Below are 23,435 nucleotides of genomic sequence, written 5' to 3'. Positions count from 1 at the left end.
AAAAACTTAAACTTTTTCAAACCAACCAAAATCATAATTGTTTACATTTTAGTTTTCAAAACATGTTCATCATCATAGTTATTCCCAGAATCACAAAACATTACATGAGGAGGTGCATGATCACGCCTTTTCCTTTCTGCCATCCTTCGAGGTACCTGAAACATAATCCAAATCTGTAAGCCCAAAGCTTAGTGACTTTCCCCCAAAGTACCAATACAACACAAAACTACAATAATACAATAACCAACATGCATACAAAGCCTTCAGTATGTCTGGAAAGCCCCATCGGCCTACAGTCTATCTGGTACGCTCACAGAACCTTTAGCATGAATGGTACGCCACTTTGGTCCTTCAGCCTATATGGAACGTTCTCCGTGCCTTCAGACTGACTGGTACGCCCTACTGGCCTTCAGTCTATCCAGGACGCCCTGGTTCTGCTGGCCTTTAAGCACAAAGCAGGTTCGCCTCAACCTCACATATATAACAGATAATCATGCAGTTAATCAGCCAATGACAAGCAAACATATCTTACAGATCACTAAGCATGGCATCATCCTATCTACCACGATACAGATCTAACAGATTACTACAATACTCAATCATGCAATAGTCAGGATAACAATCCAAAAGGGCCGGCCTTGGTGCCTTCTACCCAAAAGTACAGTGAGGAACACTCACCTCACAATGACGAATCGCACGGAAAACCTCCGGCTGCTGGCCCACTAAAATCCCAAACTATCACAACAAACAAACATCCAATTAATAATTGGATTACCGTCCCTAACTAATAACCTAAACTTAGGGTAAATGGCCACCTTACCCTATTCATAATTGAGCCAAGACCCTGACCTAATTCTTGATCCAAAAAGCCCAAAATTATACAAGGCCCATCATTGGCCTAGTTTTCCAAATTGGGCCCAAACTCCTTATTGGGTCTTATCATAAGGTCTAACTCTTCACTTGGTCCAAAACACTCATACTCAGATAGACCAATAAGGGCCCAAGCATTCAAGCCCAAAAGGTGGCCCAAAACTCAAACCCAAAAGTCCTAAATCCAACAGAAGGCGTACGCGGGGCGTACTCCTTCGGTACGCAGGGCGTATACAGAGCCTCACATTGAACCATAACAGGGTGGCTGACCGAGTATGCGGGGCGTACTCCCCCTTACGCCGGGCTTACCCTCACAGAGTCCAAAACTTCAATAAGTGCTTAATAGCTTATGCACTTAAGCCCAAACTTCAGATCCATGGTCCAGATGCACCTTAGAGTCATAAAGTCTCTAACTTTATGACTTTAGACGTCCACAAAATTCCTTAATACATGGTCTTAATCCATTAAGACCTTCCACAAGAAGCATGGAGCCAAACTAGCTAAAAGGACCTCATTTTTATGGCTTAGAACCGTTCCTAGGGCCTGAAAAAGACAACCCAAAATGTTCAACACTAAACATGCACACCAATGGGACCTTTTGGGACGAAATAACATCATAAAACTACCAAGGTGAGATCTAAGCAAACCAAGCTTCAATGTAGCAACTTTTTACCTTCTGGAGCTTCCCAAGAAGATGATGATCCAAGATCCACAAGCTTGTTTTCCCTTCTAGACTTCTTGATGCAATTCCTTCTCCTTTACGCACACAAGGAACACACTTTAATATAAAAACACTCTCTTATGGGGTTAGGGTTTGCTAAGAATGACTCAAGGGCTTGGACGCTGAAAGGATGAGGATAAATGATCAATAAAGGTGTTTAAATACTCCTCAAACCCTAAAAATTGGGGTTTCACCCGGACATAAGTACGACCAGCGTACATGTATGTATGCCCAACGTACTAGGGAACGCCCTAGTACGCTTAGCGTACTCACATGTACGCCCAACATACAACTCATGCTCCGAAAATTACAATTTTGCCACTAGGGCTTCTTAGGGCTACATCTTTATAATCGAAGGACCAAAGTGACATACTTTAAAACTAAAGGAAGTATTTGAAAATACCTGAAAACCCTGGCTGTTACAACTCTCCCCCACTTGAACTAGACTTCGTCCTCGAAGTCTGCTGCAACAAAAAAATTTGGGTAATGCTCATGCATCTTAGCCTCCGGCTCCCAGGTCCACTCGGTGCCCCTCCGATGCTGCCATTGTACCATTACCAAAGGTACTTCCTTGTTGCGCAAAACCTTGACCTTTCTCTCCAGAATAGCTATGAGCCTCTCAACATAGTTCATGCGCTCATCAAACTTAATATCATCCCAGGAGACTACCGCATCCTCATCTAATACACACTTTCACAATTGCGAAACGTGGAAAGTGTTGTGAATCTGAATGAGCTCCTTAGTAAGATCCAATCTGTAAGCAAAATTTCCAACCCTAGAAATAACCCGGAAAGGACCAGTGTATCGGGGATCTAATTTCCCCCTCTTGCTGAAGCGAATCACACCTTTCCAAGGTGAGACCTTTAGTAAAACCATATCGTCGACCTGAAACTTCAACTCGAATCGGCACAGGTCGGCATAACTTTTCTCCCGACTCTGAGCAGTCTGCACTCTTTGCCTGATCTGCTGAATCATCTCCGTAATCTGGAGTACCACCTTGGTCCGCCCCATAACCCTGTGACCAACCTCTCCCCAATAGACCGGGGTACGACATCTTCGTCCATACAATAGCTCAAAAGGAGGAGAACCAACGCTGGAGTGAAAACTTTTGTTATAGGAGAACTCTGCAAGATGTAGGTAGGAGTCCTAGCTCCCAACAAAATCAATGACACATACCTGCAACATATCCTCAAGGGTCTGTATCGTCCGCTCACTCTGGCCATCGGTCTGCGGATGATAAGGTGTGCTAAAGTGCAACCTCCTGCCTAGTTCCTCATGGAACTACTGCAAAAAATGGGAGGTGAACTGAACATCACAGTCTGAAACAATGGAGACCGCAACCCCATGGCGAACAACGATCTCGCGAATATACACATCGGGCAACTTCTCGGCCAAAGAACTCTCCCGAATCGCCAGGAAATGGGCGCTCTTGGTCAATCGATCCACGATGACCCAAATAGCATCAATGCCCTTTTCCGTCTTTGACAACTTGGTGATGAAGTCCATCGAAATCAGCTCCCATTTCTACATGGGAACCTCTAGAGGATGTAGCTTGCCACGTGGCCTCTGATGCTCGACCTTGACCATCCTGCAGGTCAAGCACCTCTCAACGTACCTGGCGATCTCCCTCTTCATACACGACCACCAATAGCTCAATCTTAGATCCCGATACATCTTGGTGGCGCCCGGATAGATAGAGAAGTGAGACTTATGAGCCTCCTCCAACACAATTTGTCTAATCGCACCAGACATCGGAACCCTTACCCAACCACAATGAGTCAACAAACCACGACTATTTGGAACAAATCTGGCAATCTCATCCATGATCCTCTCAATCTTCTAATTTTCTTCCCTAACACCCTCAGCCTGATCCTCCCTAATCACACCCAAAAGCGGGGAATCCACTTATATCCTCAAACATGATTCCCCACTGGAAGACCCAGCTGACTTGCGGATCAAGGCATCCGCCACCACATTCGCTTTACCCATCCTCTCTGCATGAGGACCTTCCCCACACCAGTAATGGATGCATCATAGAAAACCACAAAATCCTCAATTCCTTATGGGAGGCTCAAACCGGGGCCTCACATAATCTCTGCCGAAGGGTCCCGAATGCCGACTGCTGCTTAAGGCCCCACTGGAAATCCACCCCCTTCCTCGTCAGATGAGTGAGGGGTACCGAAATCTTAGAGAAATCCTGAATGAATCTCTGATAGTACCCTACTACTACCAAGAAACAGCTGATGTCCGAGGGAGATTTCGGAACCTCCCACTGCATCACAGCCTCGATCTTGGTCGGATCGACCAATATCTGGTATTGGTTAACGAGGTGTCCAAGGAAATTAACCTCTCGTAACCAAAACTCGCACTTCGAGAACTTAGAATAAAGTCGTTCTAGCCTCAAAACCTCTAGAAGCTCGCGAAGATGCTCCTCATGCTGCTCTCCAGTCATGGAATATACCAAGATAACATCAATAAACACGATAACCAAACGATCGAGCATCGGCTTGCGTACCCGATTCATCAAATCCATAAATACTGCAGGCGCATTAGTGAGCCCGAATGGCATCACCACGGACTCACCAATGCCCATAACGAATCCGAAACGCGGTCTTCTCCACATCCTCTTCTCTCACCCAAACTTGATGGTTCCCGGACCTCAGATCTATCTTGGAGAACCAAGATGCACCCTGTAACTGATCAAAGAGATCATCAATCAGCGGAAGGGGATAACGGTTCTTCAGTGCTAGCTTGTTCCACTCCCGGTAATCAATGCACATCCGTTGTGAACCATCCTTCTTCTTGACGAATAAAATCGGCGCTCCTTATGGAGAACTACTCGGTCTGATGAACTGCTTGTCTAGCAGCTCCTGCAACTGAGATGACAACTCCCGCATCTCAGGCAGTGCCAAACGGTACGACGCCTTGGCAATCGGGGCCACACCTGGATCGAAGTCAATCTTGAACTCGACCTGCCTCTCAGGAGGCACACCGGGTAACTCCTCCGGAAATACATCGAAAAATCCCTAACCACCGGGACTTCTGATACTGAAACTTGCTCCCCAACACGCGTATCCACCACATAAGCCAAATAACTCACACACCCGTGCTGAATATACTGCCGAGCCCTGGATACAGAACAAAAGCCTAAACCCATCCTGGTGCCCTCTCCATAGATAACCAGTTCTCCCCCACTTGGGGTTCGAACTACCACGCCCACTGGCCCTCGCAATCAATCATAGCAACAAAACAGCTCAACCAATCCATACCTACAATCACACAGACATCCCCTATGGGGATAGGGATCAAATCGATCGGAAAGGATACCCCGAAGATCTCAAGAACAGAAATCTGATACACTGAAGACGTAGAAACCTCGTGTTCGTTGGCGATAGAAACTCGGAACGGACACTCCAACTCCCCTAGGCGCATACAAACTCCCCACTAAACGACCGAGAAACAAAGGACCAACTCGCACTAGAGTCAAACAACAATAAAGCAGGAAAGGAGTTCACTAGGAACGTACCTAACAAAGGTACAAATGTATAAGCATAACACAAACATAATCAAGAAGACAACGGATAGAAACATACCAGTCATAACATCTGGAGCTGCTCTGTACTCCTCGACACTGATTTGAAAAGTGAAACCTCGAGCCCTCGGGGGCTTCGCCTTCCCTTGGCGCCCATCTGTGATCCGTAAGTAGCTGGCGTGGGGGCCTAAGCCGACTTGGCGGCGAGCAATGAACATGTTACCTTCACATGGCCAACCTGATCACAATGATAGAAAATCATGGTACTCTGGACAGGGGCCAACTGGCAGCAATCCCTCGTATAGTGCCCCTCCTTGCCATACTTGTGGCATACACCACCAGATCAACAAGCCCCGTCATGAACCTTTCCGCACATCCCACAAGTGCGGCCTCGCTGACCCCCAGACCTAGAAACAGCGGCTTTGAATCGTTTTGGCGCCGGCTGCGACTGTGTCGGGGCCGGTCTCTGCTCCCTCAAGCGTAGTTCTATCTCAAGCTCATGCCGTGTGGTGGCCTCCTGCAACTCCAACAAAGAATCACACTGCTAGGTGGAAACAAACTGCCTGATATCCGTCTTGAACATGCTCAAATAATGGGTCATCTGAGCCTGCTCTGAAACAAACTCAGGGCAAAACATGGCCCTCTCTAGTAAACATCCGGGTGATCTCTGTTACCCACTCCGATCCCTGCCTCAGATCCAAAAACTCCAGGGCCAACCTTTCACGCTCAACCCGCGGCACATATCGAGTACGAAACATTTCCAGGAACTTATCCCAATATACCACAACCCTCTTCTTAGTAGAATATGATCTCGTAACATGTCTCCACCAACCATTCGCCCCGGACCTTAAGAGGTTCAGAGCTCACCTGACCTTCTGGTCAGCTGGGCAAGAGCAGGTGAAAGAGCATCCCAACATCAGATAGCCACCTCATGGCTACTATCAGGTCCTAAACTCCATCGAAAGTCAGGGGCTTCATATTATCGAAGTCCCGATACTAAAAAACCCGACCCGGTCCAACACCTGCAGCTGCCACGACTGCGGAGGCTGCAGTAGCAGTAGTCTCAACAATGGGTGCGTATCTTTCATCAAAGAACTCCATCATCACGGTCTTAATAGACCCAAATACTTTGGTATATGATCCCGGACGATGGCCGCAACCTCCCCATGGAGAATCTTCCTAATCCTGGCATCCAACTCATCAGTTCCAATCTGTCTACTAGCTCCTGATCCCGACCCGATCCTGTCTCAAATCGCCTTGTAGTCACCATACTGAAATACACCATGGAGATATCAGATAACACATATAACCAAAACGGGGAACCAGCTCCCAACAATGCTCTAGGGGTTTTGACTTCCTTGCTACGCGTACGAGTCCTGTGCTTTCAGTAGTACGGGACCATACCACCTTCCACAACTACCCATAGTTTTCTCAGAGGGTCATCACAACAACCCTAACAATAAAATTCCCTATAGCATACACATATACTCTACCCTCACTTCCTAAATGAAGGCTACACATATCGACTGGCCGACTGACCCCACATAACTCATCCTACCACTAACTGCCACACGACCCTCCATTGGTGCCATATAATTAATGCATGAATACTATCACATACTACATGACCTAAACAATCTTATGCTAAAGGATACAATCCCACAACGGTTGGACTCAAACAAGAGCTGCGCACCAGGACCAATTCCCCTACCCCATGCCCATTTAGCCCATGATGTATGCGACTTAGCGCATTCATTCAATAGTTAGTTCACACATGAAAGAGTCATATAACAATCAATAGGGTACTCTACAAAAGATAAGGCGTCAAATATCAGGAAATTCTATTATACGATTCCTGAGGATCCCTATCATGTCACTAGCATGTTGTTCTAATCATAAAAAACATAATCTCAAATAACATGTGTGGTAATTTGGGGTCATTTACTGGCGTCGACTGATTGTACACCTTGCATCCTCCTCTATTATTTTGAAAACCATTCAAAAATTGTTTTAAAAATCTTTTCCTTAGTTTGAGACTAGAATCACACGAGTGTTCCTCCAATTCACTCAAACCAAGGCTCTGATACCAACTTGTAACATTCATTAAATTTCAAAAAAATTTAAACTTTTTCAAACCAACCAAAATCATAGTTCTTTACATTGTAGTTTTAAAAACATGTTCATCATTAGAGTTATTCCCAAAATCTCAAAACACAACATGAGGAGGTGCACGATCACACCTTCGCCTTTCCGCGATCCTCTAAGGTACCTGAAACATAATCCAAATCTATAAGCGCAAATCGTAGTGAGTTTCCCCAAAGTACCTACACAACACAAAACTGGAATAATACAATAAACAACATGCATACAGAGCCTTCACTCTGACTGGAACGCCCAACCGGCCTACAGTCTATCGAGTATGCTCATAGAACCTTCAGCATGACTGGTACGCTACTTCAGGCCTCCAACTTATCTGGAACGTTCTCCAGGCCTTCGACCTCACTGGTATGCCCCACTGGCCTTCAGTCTATCTGGGACGCCCTGGGTCTGTTGGCCTTTCAGCATAAAGCAGGTCCACCGGAACTTAACCACTCATACCCCGTGTCGGCACATATATAACATATAATCATTCAGTTAATCAACCAATAAAAAACAAACAAATCTTACAAATCACTAAGCATGGCATCATCCTATCAACCAGGATACAGTTCTAACAGATCACTACAATACTCAATCACGCAATAGTCAGGATAACAATCCAAAAGGGACAGTCTTGGTGCCTCCGACCCAAAAGTACAGTGAGGAACACTCACCTCACAATGACAAATCGCACAGAAAACCTCCGGCTGCTGGCCCACTAAAATCCCGAACTATCACAAAAAAACAAACTTCCAATTAATAATTGGATTACCGTCCCTAACTAACAACCCAAACTTAGGGTAAATGGCCACCTAACCCTATCTATAATTGAGCCAAAACCCATGCCCAATTCTTGATCCTAAAAGTCCAAAATTACACAAGGCCCATCATTGGCCCAGTTTTCAAAATTCAGCCCAAACTCCTTATTGGATCTTATCCTAAGGTCCAAATCTTCACTTGGCCCAAAACACTCATACTCAGATAGACCAATAAGGGTCCAAGCATTCAAGCCCAAAAGGTGGCCCAAAACTCGAAGCCCAAACTCCGTAGGGAATACACCGAGCCTCGTGTACACAGGGCGTACACCTTTGGTACGTAGGGAATACACTGAGCCTCGCGTTAATCCGCAATAGGGTAGCTGACCGAGTACGCAGGTCGTACTCCCCCTTACGTGGGGAGTACCCTCGCAAAGTCCAAAACTTCAATAAGTGCTTAATAGATTAAGCACTTAAGCCCAAACTTCAGATCCATGGTCCAAATGGGCCTTAGAGTCATAAAGTCTCCAACATTATGACTTTAAACATCCAAAAATACCTTAATACATGGTCTTAATCCATTAAGACCTTCCACAAGAAACATGGAGCCAAACTAGCTAAAGGGACCTCATTTTTATGGCTTAGAACCCTTGCTAGGGTCTGAAAGGACAGCCCAAAACGTTCAACACCAAACATGCACAACAATGGGACTTTTTGGGACAAAAGAACATCAGGAAGCTACCAAGATGAGATCTAAGCAAACCAAGCATAAAGTTAGCAACTTTTTACTTTCTGGAGCTTCCCAACAAGATGATGATCCAAGATCCACAAGCTTGTTTTCCCTTCTAGACTCTTTGATGCAATTCCTTCTCCTTTAAGCACACAAAGAGCACACTTTAAACTTAAAACACTGTCTTATGGGGTTAGGGTTTTCTAAGAACGACTCAAGGGCTTGGAGGATGAAAGGATGAGGCTAAATGATCTATAATGATGCTTAAATACTCCTCAAACCCTAAAAAATAGGGGTTCAGCCGGACATTAGTACGCATAGCGTACATGTATGTACGCCCAGCGTACTAGGGTGCGCACTAGTATGCTTAGCATACTCACATGTTCGCCCAACGTACAACTCCTACTCCCAAAATTACCATTTTGTGATTAAGGCTTCTTAGGGCTACATCTTTATAATCCAAGGACCAAAATGACATACTTTAAAACCAAAGGAAGGATTTGAAAATACTTAAAAACCTGGGATGTTAGAAGCATTGTGAAAAAAGGACTAGAATTTTGTGTGACTAAAGTTGTTATACAATTGTAAAAGAACATTCTAAGGTTATACCGAAATATTGGTTTCTTGTGGACAGTTAGAAGTATGATATTAATTTGGACGGACCATAGTGACATGATTCTGGATTGAGATGGTTCTTGATCAGAATTGATGGTCATATGGAAATAAGGAAATGTTTCCATAATGGGAAATACTTGGAAATTTCACATGTGAGTTGGAAAATTTAATGCAAGAGAAGTGTTCGAGGAGTATACGTTGAATTAGAACATTCATTACCATGGAATAGTTTCTAGTAACAATGTTCAAATGGAATATTCTGTAATATCAAAGACTCAGTCTTTGGGAATTTGGAATCTTGATATCACAGGAGATTAATGCACTTTACATTGGAATTCCATCACATCTTGGATAGTGATAAGAATTTGGATTTGTGAAATGAGTATCATTGGAATAATGTCCAGTTGATATGTTCACAAAGGAAGGACTATAGAGAGGCATAGTATGCATGTTCATAACATAACATGGCTAATGTTTAATTCACATGATTAGTTGATTACTCGAAACATTATACAATAAATAAAGTCGTAATTATTATGGTGATTAAATAATAGAGATTATTTATATTAAATAGTTTTGAGACCATAGTTAATTAGTTTATCATTGTGTTTCACTTTACATGTTTTACTTCCTGAATGATTTGACTATTCGAAATTCCACAGTCGCTCATACTTTTGAAATGCTTCGCTAAGCCCGGACTAAATTGATGTGTTCGATTAGTAGTCTGAATTCAGTCATCATAAATTAGGAAATCGATAAATAGAATCTTAGACTATTAGATTGATTCTAATCTATGTATCATGTCTATTTAATATCATGTACAATGAAGGAATATTTGATCACTTATCATAGGGACAATTTCTGATTAAATCAGAGTTCGAAAGTGGCTTTGGGAAGCACTCTTTGTTGTTTAATTTAGAAGTTATACTTGCAAATGTAGTTATAGACTTATCCAAGTGCGAGACTGTTGGATTTAGGTGTCTCAGCCAATAACTAAATTGGTATATACTTGAATTAAAAAGCAAAGTCCTCTTGGGTTGCCCTCATAACCAGAAATAGGTAGAAATGATATTCGGAGAAAGAGAAATATTATGTTAATATATACTAATTGGGAATAGATAATTGATATGTTAATTTGTTATGTGATTAATAAATTAACATGAGTTCAATAGTTAAATAATTGATTTTTTAATTTATATGCTTAATAAATTAATAGAAATCAATTAGAATTAATTAATTATTAATCATAATTAATCTGGAATTAATTTGGGATCAGTTGGAATTAATTAAAGGTGCAAGGCGTGAAATGTAATTATTTAAAAGTTGAACAAAAGAAGCAATTCTAGAATCATCCAAAGGGTGAACGAAATTGGAAGTCTTTCTAGGGTTTCCAGAAGCCTCCTGGTTGCATAAAAGGAAATGATTTGAATTAGGATTAAATCTATTATTTAATCAATTGAAATCTTGCTTTGCCTGCAAGTTACGTAAACTATAAATAGGACCCCAAGGCCATCAATTTTCGTTGATGACATTCCTAAGAGTATTAGGAATGAAATTTCCTTCTCCTTCCTCTCTTTCCTATTCATTCAAGGGTTTCCAGGGTTCTGGGCGTGAGCCATCAGAGGCACGAGATTTCTGGTGCTTTCTTTCTATAGCTTGTTCAAGAAGGATTTTATTGATTATTTACAACAATAATCAAAAGGTATGCTAACCCTAATCCCTTTCTGAATTTCGAAAATAGTAGAGTACTCCTAGGTTTCTTGATGTTTAATTGTTTGTTGCAATCAATACAGAAAAATTAGATCCAATAGGTTGTATGTGAACTTAGGGTTAAGTTTTTCCGCCATATATATATATATATATATATATATATATATATATATATATATATATATATATATATATATATATACATATTTGCAACCTATAAAACCTATTAACGATTTCACAAGGTAATTTGTTACAGTTCATTCGTAATCTTTTTGTTCTTGAGAGGTGAACGTGAATGTGTGCACTTTTTCAGGTTGCTGTGATGGATTTGGATTCAGCAGACGAAGGAAACACATACCCATTTTTTGGTTGACACGAGCCTTTCTCTGGTCTTAATGAGATGGATTTCGAGCTTCATGGAATATACATGGACCATGAACCAGAGCAAGAGTTCGTTACTCCACTGGACAAGTGTAAGGATATATATTTTAATGTTCTACTAACTTATGAAAATCTTAGAAACTCTCGTTTTGCTGATGTAGTTTGAACATAGTGTATCATGGAATAATTTGAAATGTGATGAAGACGAGCAGGAGCTGCTGAAAAGCAAGTACACAATACTTGATCCAAAAACAAAATGGAACCAAAGCTTGACGACATTTTTGAGACTGTTACACAATGAAGTTTTGTATCCAAAACTATGCATTCCACAATGGGTATAAACTGTACTTTGAAAAGATTAATAGTAACAGAAAACTTGCAAGACGTGGGAAGAGAAATGAGAATAATGCTCACCCTTTTAGACTATACACCTCTTGGATGTTCAATGAAAGATCTATTCAGATCAAGAGTTTAGAAGCTAATCATGTTTTTGGTAGGAATTTTATATTGGCTCTATGGTTACTGCTGAATGGGTACGTAGACACTATGTAACTGAAATTGCAAATAAACCTAAGGTGAAGCTGAAAGAGCTGATTACGAACATCAAACAAAGGTTTAGGTGTGCTGTGTCTATACGCCAATGTCGTAGGGAAAAGAAATTGGCAAAGGAGCTAATTGAAGGTAAATTGACTGAAATTTATTCAAGAATATGGGATTATGCACAAGAGTTGTTAAGATCCAATCCAGGCTCTACATGTAAGGTGTATGTAACTGTCAATCCAGATGGGAAAAACAATTTTCATAGGTTTTATATTGGTTTCAAAGGTATATGTTAAGGCTAGAAAAGTGGGTGTAGAAGATTCATTGGTTTAGATGGGTGCTTTCTAAAGGGATCAGTAAAATGTGAGTTGTTGATAGCCATATGTAGAGATGCGGATAATCAAGTCTACCCAATTGCTTGGGCTATTATGGATGTTGAGAATAAGCCTAAAAGGACATGATTTCTTGAGCTTTTGAGGGATGATTTAGAGCTTGATGGTGGAAGAGGTTTGATAGTGATATCAGACCAACACAAGGTATAAGTGTACATATGTGTCCTCTATTTATATGCATAATTATCTTATTAAAACCTTATCCTCTCTTAAACTAATTAAATCATTGTCTTGTAGGGTCTAATTGAATCTATAAAACATATATTGTCTCATGTTGAGCACAAGTAATGTGCTAGGAGCATTTATGCCAATTTTAGAAAGGCCTTCACAGGGTTGGAGTACAAGAAGTTGTTTTGGGCTGCCTCTGTGAGTTGTATGGAAGGTGTCTTCAAGAGGCATATGGAAAGAATTAAGATTTTACGCCCTTCTGCATATGAGTATTTGATGTCAAAAGAACCAAAGACATGGTGTAGAGCCTTCTTCAGATCAGGTTGTGCATGTGAAGCAGTAGAGAATAGGATCTCAGAGTGCTTCAACTCAATAATATTGGATACTAGGAAAAAACCTTTGATCACGATGCTTGAAGAGATACAGATTTATATCATGGATAATTTCTCACATGAATGAGGAAAGTGAAAGATGGAATTCTAATGTTCGTCCAACCATTTTGAGTAAAATTAATCTCTTTGGAAAAAATATGAGGTACTGTTTTATACTTCCTAATAATTATCTTAATCATTACAATGACTGTTAGTAACTAAATATTGATTGTAGGTTTTGGGTTATAATTCATAGTTAAGGACATGTGTTTGAGGCTAGAAGAGGGTGTGATAGTTACATGGTGGACTTAGATGCTATGACTTGTTCCAGTAGGTTGTGGGATTTGTATGGGATCCCTTGTGTGCATGCAAATGTAACAATGTATTTTATCTATCAAACACTTGATGGATACATCAATGCATACTTCTCCAAAGACAAATTTAGGCAATGCTTCTCAACAAACATATAACATGTTAATGGTAGAAGTTCATGTGCCTAGATTGAATACATTAATCCCTTGCCTCCAATGTCTAAGAGGATGCCTGGTAGGCCTCCTACCAATAAAAAGAGGCATGCCATTGAGAAAGAGAGCATGTTTTCAGTAACAAAAGTGAAGGTTCCAAGTACTACTTGTTGTGACAATTGTTTGTGATATGGTCATAACAAGAGAGAATATAAGAATGAGAGAAAAGAATATGTTCCTCGCCCACCAAAGAAGACAAGAAGGCTAAGAAAAAAATCCCATTCCGCTTTCAACTGCATTTGTTCTTAACCAAATACTAGTTACTACATGCCATACTCAACCTAATGTCCCAAGTTAACCTTCATGCTCTTACACACTAATGAGGAGTCTAAGAAAACATCCCATTCCCACATCAACTGATATTATCCCTAAGCAGTAATCAACTTCTAAAAAAGTGAGGATGTAACTCCCGCATATTCAGGCTGGTCAATTAAGACATATTTAGCGTTAAAAATGACTTTGTAATAGAATATTATTTAGGAAAAATAGCCTTAACCGAAGTTATATTGTATGTGAAAATGGTTCCGTACATATAAAGAACGCTAAAATCCGCTTTCGTATGAAAAAGTTATGCTTCTTTGAAGTTTCACGATTAAACCGGCACGACTTTGCATATCGTAATAAGTGAATTTTCGATAGATTACTTTTTAGCCTAAGTGATCTAAACAAAAGTCATAGTAGTCGTTAAACCGAGAGTGTGCATATAAAGAATGTCCAAATTTGACTTCCTAAAAGGGAGTTATGATTTTTCGAAGTTTCAGCGTAACAGTATACGACTCAAAACTGAAATAGAGATTGGTTGATTGTTAGGAAAAACAATCTAAATGAGATTTGAAGATATCATACATATGGTTTTGTCGATACAAAGACAGTCGAGAACGAATATCATAGGAGAAAGTTATGAATTTTTAACGGACTTTAACAATCTAAGCTTGTTAAAAATATATCTTTAAAAATAAAGTCAAAATTAGCCGATGAAATTTAAATGAAAGTTGGAGATCTCGTCGAGAGATTTAGGGGGACATAAAGAACTTCAAAAAAGGTGCTCATATGAAGAAGTTAGGACATTTTCAAAATCAAAAAATTTGCACGCACTGATGACGTGGCACCACGAGAGGGTGCCATGTGACATGGTCGGGATCCTCTTCCTCCGAGAGACTTGTCGATGTGGCCCCACAAGAACGCGAGACGTGGATGCATAAGAGTATTACACATGTCACCTTTTAGAAGGGGGCAAGGTGGACGAACGGCAACGCAACAAGTGACAGAAGCCTAATGGAGCCACCCATGCCTTAGTGCACAGTGCACAATGTTTTTCTTGCTTATAATTAGTCGGCTTCATATATTATTTCACCTCCACACCCCTACACACTTTCTCTCTCCGAATATCTTACCTTTTAAGCCATTTTTCTCTCGTTTCTGACCTGCGACGAAGCCCTGCGACACCCATGAGTACTCATCTAAGTAATAGCCTTCAGGTAGGAGATCTAGAGTCAGTATTATGCCCACTTAGAATCCGGTTTAGATCAAGAACCTCTGTAAGTTAAGCTACACTTAGTTCATGTTAAATGTAACTTTTAATTATAGTCATAGTCGTTATTATGAATCTATAATTATGGTTTATCAGTAATTCCATGTCGTTAGCTGATTGATCTACTTATGGGAGTGATGTTTAGGTTGGATTTAGTGAGGTGTTTAAAGTGGGATTTCCAAACAATATACTCTGTATACCAAACGGACCCTACCTCCGATATGATCCTAGCTGGTTATTTCATATTTAGATCTTGAAGTAGACTTTGGGATTGTTGAGAAATCCGAACACTTAGGATAATATTTCTATGAAGTATGAAATTAGACTAAGACTTAGCATTATGTACATCTAGGTCTTTTGGAAAGAGGTGTAAGGCGAAGCTCTGCCCAATTCACCAATCACCAGACACGTTGTCAAGTGAGTGTATAGTCTATTTAATGAACATGATTTAATATAGGTATTAATTATAATAATAAGTATATGTTGGAAGTCGTATATGAATTATGTGCTTATTTCCTAGATTATATGGTAGGATATATATACATAACCTGCTACGTACGAGCTAGATATGATTCTATTTTATGTTAGGATAAATTGATAATATTATATAATGATATTAAAAGTAAAATTCTTTAGAAGATAAATAATTAATAATACCTAATACTCTTATGGAAAAGATATATACTAAGATAGGTTCGTGTCACCCACGAATAGAGTTGGTATTAAAAGTTGGTTATAGGCCCTATAAACCAGTCTAGGGATATACTTGGAATCATGGAAGATACCTAGCTCAATTAAGTTTGATATTATATAGTCTCATTAAGAGAATATGCGTAACCTCAGAACAGTGTGTAAAGTTCTGTTCCATGACACTATCAGGTGTCGATGTACGATAGCTCTGTTCGGGATGACCAGAAATGGTAGGTCCTGATCAGGAAATTGTTAGCGGTATGTCTGGTCACCCCACATAGTAAGTGACAACAATTGATCATTTAATATGGTCTTGTGAGTTACATTGCCTGTATGAGCTCATTACCCATAGACTTAGATGAATTGAAAAACCATATTCATCAAATACTCTGACATCCCTTAAGCCTTCATGAATTACACTGGAAAAGGAATCCCCTTTCTGTGTAGTCAATATTTTAACGGTTCATCAGACGAGATAATTTCTCCCTGATAATCTTGGACTAGGATCTGTGAGGATCGGTAGGAATAGATATGTAGGAATATAAGCCAATATGGATTTAGTATGGTAACGGTTGGTTTTACGGCTCTAATAATTAAAAAATATTATCATATCAATATCATGGGATTGAAATCCCTATGTATCTTACCAGGTTTCCCTAACCTAACCCACTCAATTTATATGTTTCAAAGGTATTAAGACATAAGCTACTGGAACTTGAGTAGGACACTGAGTGATTAAGAGACAACCCACAATAGAATTCAAGACCATCAGGTCTTTATGCTATAACTTATGTATTTGTATTGAATATGACATCCATAGGGTTTTAACTTTTTGGAAACAAACATTTGTAATCAAAATGATCTTTTATACAATGATTTTCCGCAAATATAAATAAATCATTTTAAAAGCGTAGAGAAAATTTTTAAATGGTTCTGAAAATTAGAGGATGTCACAGAGGAGGAGTGGTATTGATGTAGGTAGGAAGAAGTTATGCACAAGGAGAGGTGGTGGGAGGATTGGTACTGTAAAACGTGGGAATAATACTCCAATTGTAGTTACTCAAGAAAGTGTGAATGATAATCCTACTTCAGCTACTAATTAAGAAGTTCCAGTTGCTGATGAGGGTGAAAATGGGATGCAAGAAAGTGATGTTAATGTAGAAGTTCCTAGTGTGGGTGATATGAAAGGAGGTGTGATGTAGGATAATCATATGAAGCATGCATGCATTACTGTGGGTGATAATGTCATGCAAGAAGGTGCTAATACTGTAGAAGAAGGAATGGTGCAGGATGTTCATATGATGAATGCAGATGTTAGTACTACTCAAACAAGTGTGATGCAAGGTAGTGATACTAAGGTCTTGAAGAAAATATACAAGGGGTTAGATTCCAAAAAAAACACCATCAAATCCAACTGATGGTGAAAATGTGGTGGAAGATAATGATGTGATTAAGTTTACTGTGGATAGAGAGGAGGATATTCTCTGAGAGAGGATATAGTTGGGCATTGTAGACATTGTAGATATTCTAGAAGTTGGTTATATAATTATAGAAATAAAATCTATGCGAGGGGTAGTTAGTAAGGAACTGGTAGTGGAGTTTGTTTTGCCTGTTTTTGTTATAATCTGCGGTATGGTAAAGTTTTGGAATAGTGGTTCTGGTTTAGGCCCAAATGGTCATGAAGGATCGATTCTGAGTAATGTAGATATGTGTTAGTGAGTTGATTTATTTTTAGATTTTTGTCAGATGTGGTAACCGGCTTTTGTTAGGAGATTTAAAAAGGAGGTGATAAAGTGATCAACAAGTGGATTACAACCTTCATTGGGGATGAGCAGCCAATGGCTACAAGTGCTACCAGTTATGATGTGGTTGTAAGTCGACTTCCCAAGGTCAAAGGAGGAAGGATCAGGTTGTTAGAACTGGATGAGTAAGAGATATAGAAGTATTTTTCTGTGTTAATTCTCGTCTCGTGGAGACAAAGGTTTAGTTTATTGTTTATATATTATGTTGTACAATGGAAGGTCATTAGAGTGTAACTGTTTAGTCTGCTCCTATAACCAAATTAAAGGCCTGATCTTGAGTTGAGTTTACAACCCAATTTGAGAAGGATGGGGAGCCTTCAATGAATGTTTGTGGCTCAAGAGTTAGGCCTGAAGGTCCATATAACATCCCAAAAATACTAGTAAACATTTCATTGTAACGACCCGATTTTCAACCCAAATTTTTTCATTTTTATTTATTGAAATATATCAGAGTACAATTACATTATTGGGAAACATGTAGTGATTGTGTGTGTGTAAAATCGAACATTGACCTGCTCACGGATTAATGAAGTACTTAGAAAACATTTATATTCAACTGGGTAAGCAAGAAGCTTAGTGAGTTCCCCAAAATACCATATACCAAAATACATATACATGCATACCAACAATGGCTCACGATCTGCCAATAATATGTGTACATACTGTCTACATGCCATTCCTTTAACACGGGTTTATGTGTACTTACGGCCTTCAAGCCATTTTGTTAACACATGTCTATGAGTACTTACGACCTTCATGCGTTTTCGTTAACACATGTCTATGTTTACTTACGGTCTTCACGCCATTTCGTTAACACAACTCTATGTGTACTTACGACCTTCACGCCACTTCGTTAACACATGTCTATGTGTACTTTTTTGCTTTCACACCATTTCGTTAACACAAGTCTATGTGTACTTTCGGCCTTCACGATATTTTGTTAAAACGAGTCTATGAGTACTTACGGCCTTCACACCATTTCGTTAACACGCGACCCTATAGGTTACCGACCTATTTAACCATTCCACCATCATCCCCTACCTAAGTCTAATATAACAACAATTACGCACATAGATATTACACTCTAGATTCTACTAGTACAAACACATTTATACTTTCTACTCTACTAAAGCACAAAGAGATAATATTATTAGTTCTTACACTACTAGCTCTCTATACTAACATACATGGATATATATTGTACTACATAGTATAGTGAGATAACTCACCTGACAATTACTCAGACGATTAATAGTTATCTAGGTGAGCCTACTAGCGATCCAACTGGTGGGCAACAAGCCTAACAAGTATTAACTTATAATACTATTACTTATTAATCCCTTTGGCAGTCTGGTACTGAAAGCTAGATCTTTAACCAATCCCAATGAATACTGAGAGTTCTATAGAATAAGGATCAACCAAGTCGGACAATTGGGAGGTAGGACCATTTTGACATATAGCCTTTCTAAAGTCCAACAACCAAGCCAACATGACAATTTTAGACACCTCTCCCATAATTAGATCAATCTGTATATAACTGGAATTACTGATAAATCCTATTTATACATTCATAACAACGAATATGAATATAAACATAACTTACACTTTAAGCGTAGTAAATGTAGCCAAACTTACATGATTTTTTTTTATAAAAAATCGGGAATTTTGCAGGTAGAACTTTGATACCGAGAAATTCTTTATGCTAGACTCTCTGCGACCTCAGAGACTTGCTACATAATAATTCTCCAGAATCCCGAAAATACTTCAGACTTTTGGAGCTTTAAAGAGAGATTTGAAGAGGAATTGATCTGAGGAAGTAAAAAGCGATGAGCAATCTATTTATAGGAAAGAAAATGTGACAACCCGAAATTTCTATTCTGTACAACCATTCACTTCAACTTAACAGTCAAATTCATTTATACTAATTTTTAGCTCGGTTTAAAGTCCGGTTGGATATTTTTAATATTTATTTTCTTGAGAGAACAAATTAGAGTAAGTATACTTTAGGATTATTTGTGCAACATTTAAGTCACAAAACTCCAAGAGTTTGGAGTTTTCGGCCCAAAATAGTGTTAGGGCCGAAAACCCTAAAGGGTATATAAATGACACTTAGTCATTTATAGTCTTTTTTCCCATTTTCAAGTCAAGAACATTCTCTCTCAAGTATCATCCGAAAATTTTGTCAAGATCTTCAAGATTGTAAGTGTTTCCTTCCTTGTTTAGTTGATCTCTTCCACTATCTAGTGATCTTACATGATTTCATCCGTGAAATCATTCCATTTTCTTAGATCTTCAAGTGTTCTTCATTTCACCAAGAACACCAAGAACACACACTAGTGTTTTGGGTCAAAAACACCCTTCTTTGCTTCCATATTGTAAGTATCTATCTCCTATACTTGTTATCTAGTAAGGATACTTGATTTAGGGCCTAGAAATCGTCATTATCCAAGAACAAAAAGTGTTTTCGGTCTAGTGCATCTCCTTAGACCGAAAACCACTTTGGACCGAAAACAATATGGACCGAAAACCTCTTTGGACCGAAAACCATATGGACCGAAAACCATATGGACTGAAAACCCTTTGGGCCGAAAACCTCAAGAAACATACTGCTTGGACCGAAAACTCCTTTAACTGGCTATACAACCCTTAGATGCAACCCTTGGTACTTCTAGCACTTGAATCAAAGTGTTTTCCATGTCCTAGGGTGTCTTAACTTGGTTAATTAGTTGTTAAATGACTAATTGGATACATATATGTGTTATTATATGTTAAATAGGATCCGTGTGTGTGCTCAAGTCTTCACTTGACACTTAGCATCCTATACATTCCGTTCATCCAAACCACTCACTACAGGTGAGTTCATACCCCTTAATTAACCTTTTAAATGTTTTTAAATGCTTTTATGGGGGGGGGGGGAATACAAGTTGAACAACTATTGTTACTATATCAATCATATGTGATTAATAACTACCAAACAAATAGATTTCTTACTTTTCAAACTGTGTTACCAAACTGTTTTACTTCAAACTGTCTTACAAACTCTTTTACATACCAAATGATTTTATCAAACTCTTTTACATGATTAAATACTTTTACTTAAACTCTTTTAACTTATATTCTGTGTATCTATATAGATATAGTTATATAAGTAGGATTGAAAGGACTTAGGACTGATAGCTCACCTTACTTCCTGTTCCTTGTTTGGTTGTGGACTTAGGGTATTCAGGTTATTTGTCCAAAGGTCGTTTGAATCCTAGTTATATATCATGTATATGTGTGTAGATATAAAAGGTTACTTCTTTCATTCAATTCAATGCCTTTGGGTAGCAAAGGTATACAAACATGTTCATATACACAAACAACATTACTAGTAAACTATAATAGGTATAGTTTAGGAAGATACTATTACTAGAACAATGAAACATACAATGAGTCAGTTCATTCATGAGTAATACATAGTGATGAGAAACAAACATAATACATAGTGATGAGAAACAAACATAATACATAGTGATGAGAAAGCAACATAAATACATAGTGATGAGAAACAAACATAATACATAGTGATGAGAAACAAACATAATACACAGTGATGAGAAACGAAACATACAGGCTAGACAGAGAAAGAACACACAATACAGCTAGCACATACATATACATATACATATACATTACAGTCAATTATGTGAGCCACTTAACGGGGGCATGACACTACCTGTCATGACCCGTTTTGTATCCAGAATCTCCTTAATTGGGGAGCGTATGAGTTTGTGTATAGATCTATACTGGATTGACTATCCTACACTTTGATGCTCGCTACAGTGGGACTTGCAAGTCTACGGGTGCCAAACGTCATTTCTTACGACGTCTTACATCGTCGTTTTACTATAGAGTCGGTAGCAGGATACATGCCGATCACATGGTACTTTAAATAACAAATAGTTTAAAGTAATTAGTACAACAGTAGTTACTTAATACAACACTACAATACTATTTCATTTTCCCTTTACATTTACTTGGTGACATTCATACAATAAACAATAATGTAAAAACTATATTTTTGGTTAATGATAGTCAGATTTGGGAAAATACACACTCTTACAAAAGACACACACAAAGATACTAGATGCCTTGGTAGAAGGCTACTTTTAGTAGGAAACATAGGGTTTTCTAGGAGAGTTCAAACAATTACAAACTTTTACAAAACTTATACATTACAGACTTACAAACACTTTCATACAAACACAGACATTAATATACCTATGATCTCACCAGCTTTAAAGCTGATAAACTCTTTCAAAATAACTTGTATTCTCAGGTCGCCAGTAGACAGGTACCGGAGCCAGGTTTTTGAGAAGATGGAGCTCGTTCAAGACTCATCTTTTATTTTGATGTATATTTTTGGTGTCTATATAACTTGACAGAACACACTTGTATGAAATTATATTATTAATGCAATGGATGATGTTGTTGCTTTTTTACTACTTTGCATTGTTGTGATACTGAACATGACGTCCTCCACTCCCGAACGTTTCTGCCGTTCCGGTTTTGGGGTGTGACAGATTGGTATCAGAGCATTGTTTATAGTGAATCGAGTGTATCAACCCATAAAAGATATACGAACTATAAACGCAGCGGGATTAAAATACTTTGATAAAGAGTTTATACTTTTAAATAATAAAATATTTAACTAAGTATACATACCTGCATTCATACTAAAATCAGTGTCACTAGGATAGAACAAAAGTATTACGATTGTTGGACAGCACAAGTAGACTTAGAGACATATGGTCAACCCTGGGAAGATGTAGCCTGATCAACTACATTATCCGAGGAGTGATTAGCATGTGCCTAAGTATGGTTGTGACGTTGCAACAAGTCTAAAAACTTACCAACACTTCTACAACAAGAACAGTAGAACAGAACATAAACTTAAAATACTATAGGAGTATTTTGTGTTACTTTAATTACTTATCTGAGAACTAAAGGTCTTTATTAGTATATCAATAGTTGCTGAGCAGATACGCTAAGGTTATATGTGTCTAGGATATCATAGACTTAGAATCTGTGATCTTTGCTTTACTTCATGTTCCTTGTTTGGTTGTGGACTTAGAGTTAGGGTCGCTTATTCGAAGGTCTATCTTGTCTTGGTTATATATGACTGGTATGCACTACGCAAATATTGAAGTAACTGATAAAGATCATCTTATAATTATCTAATTAGTTCGTCTATTTAGTTATTTCTTTATCCCTTTTCTCGCGTAGATTTTATGGCTGGATTCCATATCCCCGGAGACCCGTAATACCCAACAACGGCAATGCAGGATGGCTTGGAGAAGAGCCAGAAGATGATCACCCAATCCCATTAGATGATCACAAAGCTGAAGGCTTTTCTGATGGTTCTGACTCAGAGCCTGAAGTCAACAACCTACCCCCAGCTGCTCAAGACCCAAACCTGAATCCTCGTCCAGCATTTCAAGGACCCACACCTTTGTGGGCCACAAACTTGAATAGATGGAGTCAGGAACAGGGTCAACCCATACCCTACAATGGAGACAGGAGCTTCTACAACCTCACCCAGGGAGGTTCAGCTAACAGGGTCCTACCCATCATGATTCGTAGGATTGCTCGGAACACCGAGCAAGGTCGAGCAGCTATTGACCGAGTAGTGGAGATTGACACCAACTCTGGCGTTAACGCTGTCCGCATTCGCCAACTAGAGTCTGCTCATGAAAGGACTCAGGTCCGCAATGCAGTTCTACAGAGGGAACTTGCTGAAACCCAAGCTGAAGTCAGGGAACTTCGAGCTCAACAAGCAAGATCTGATAGGCGCGTGAGAGACATAGAACGTCTTCTGTCGGATTCAAGAACTCACTCTAGTAGTTCTCGTCGCCCATAGAGTCTCATCGACTTCTCTTTTGGATGTAACCTAGTTAGTGTAAAAACTCTAGTCTAATTTCCTAT

This window comes from Lactuca virosa, chromosome 9, assembly GCF_052849685.1.
Source record: "Lactuca virosa cultivar CGN04683 chromosome 9, Lactuca_virosa_CGN04683_v6, whole genome shotgun sequence".
NCBI lineage: Eukaryota > Viridiplantae > Streptophyta > Magnoliopsida > Asterales > Asteraceae > Lactuca > Lactuca virosa.
The sequence above is the reverse complement of the archived record's forward strand: the minus strand, read 5'-3'. Positions refer to the sequence as shown.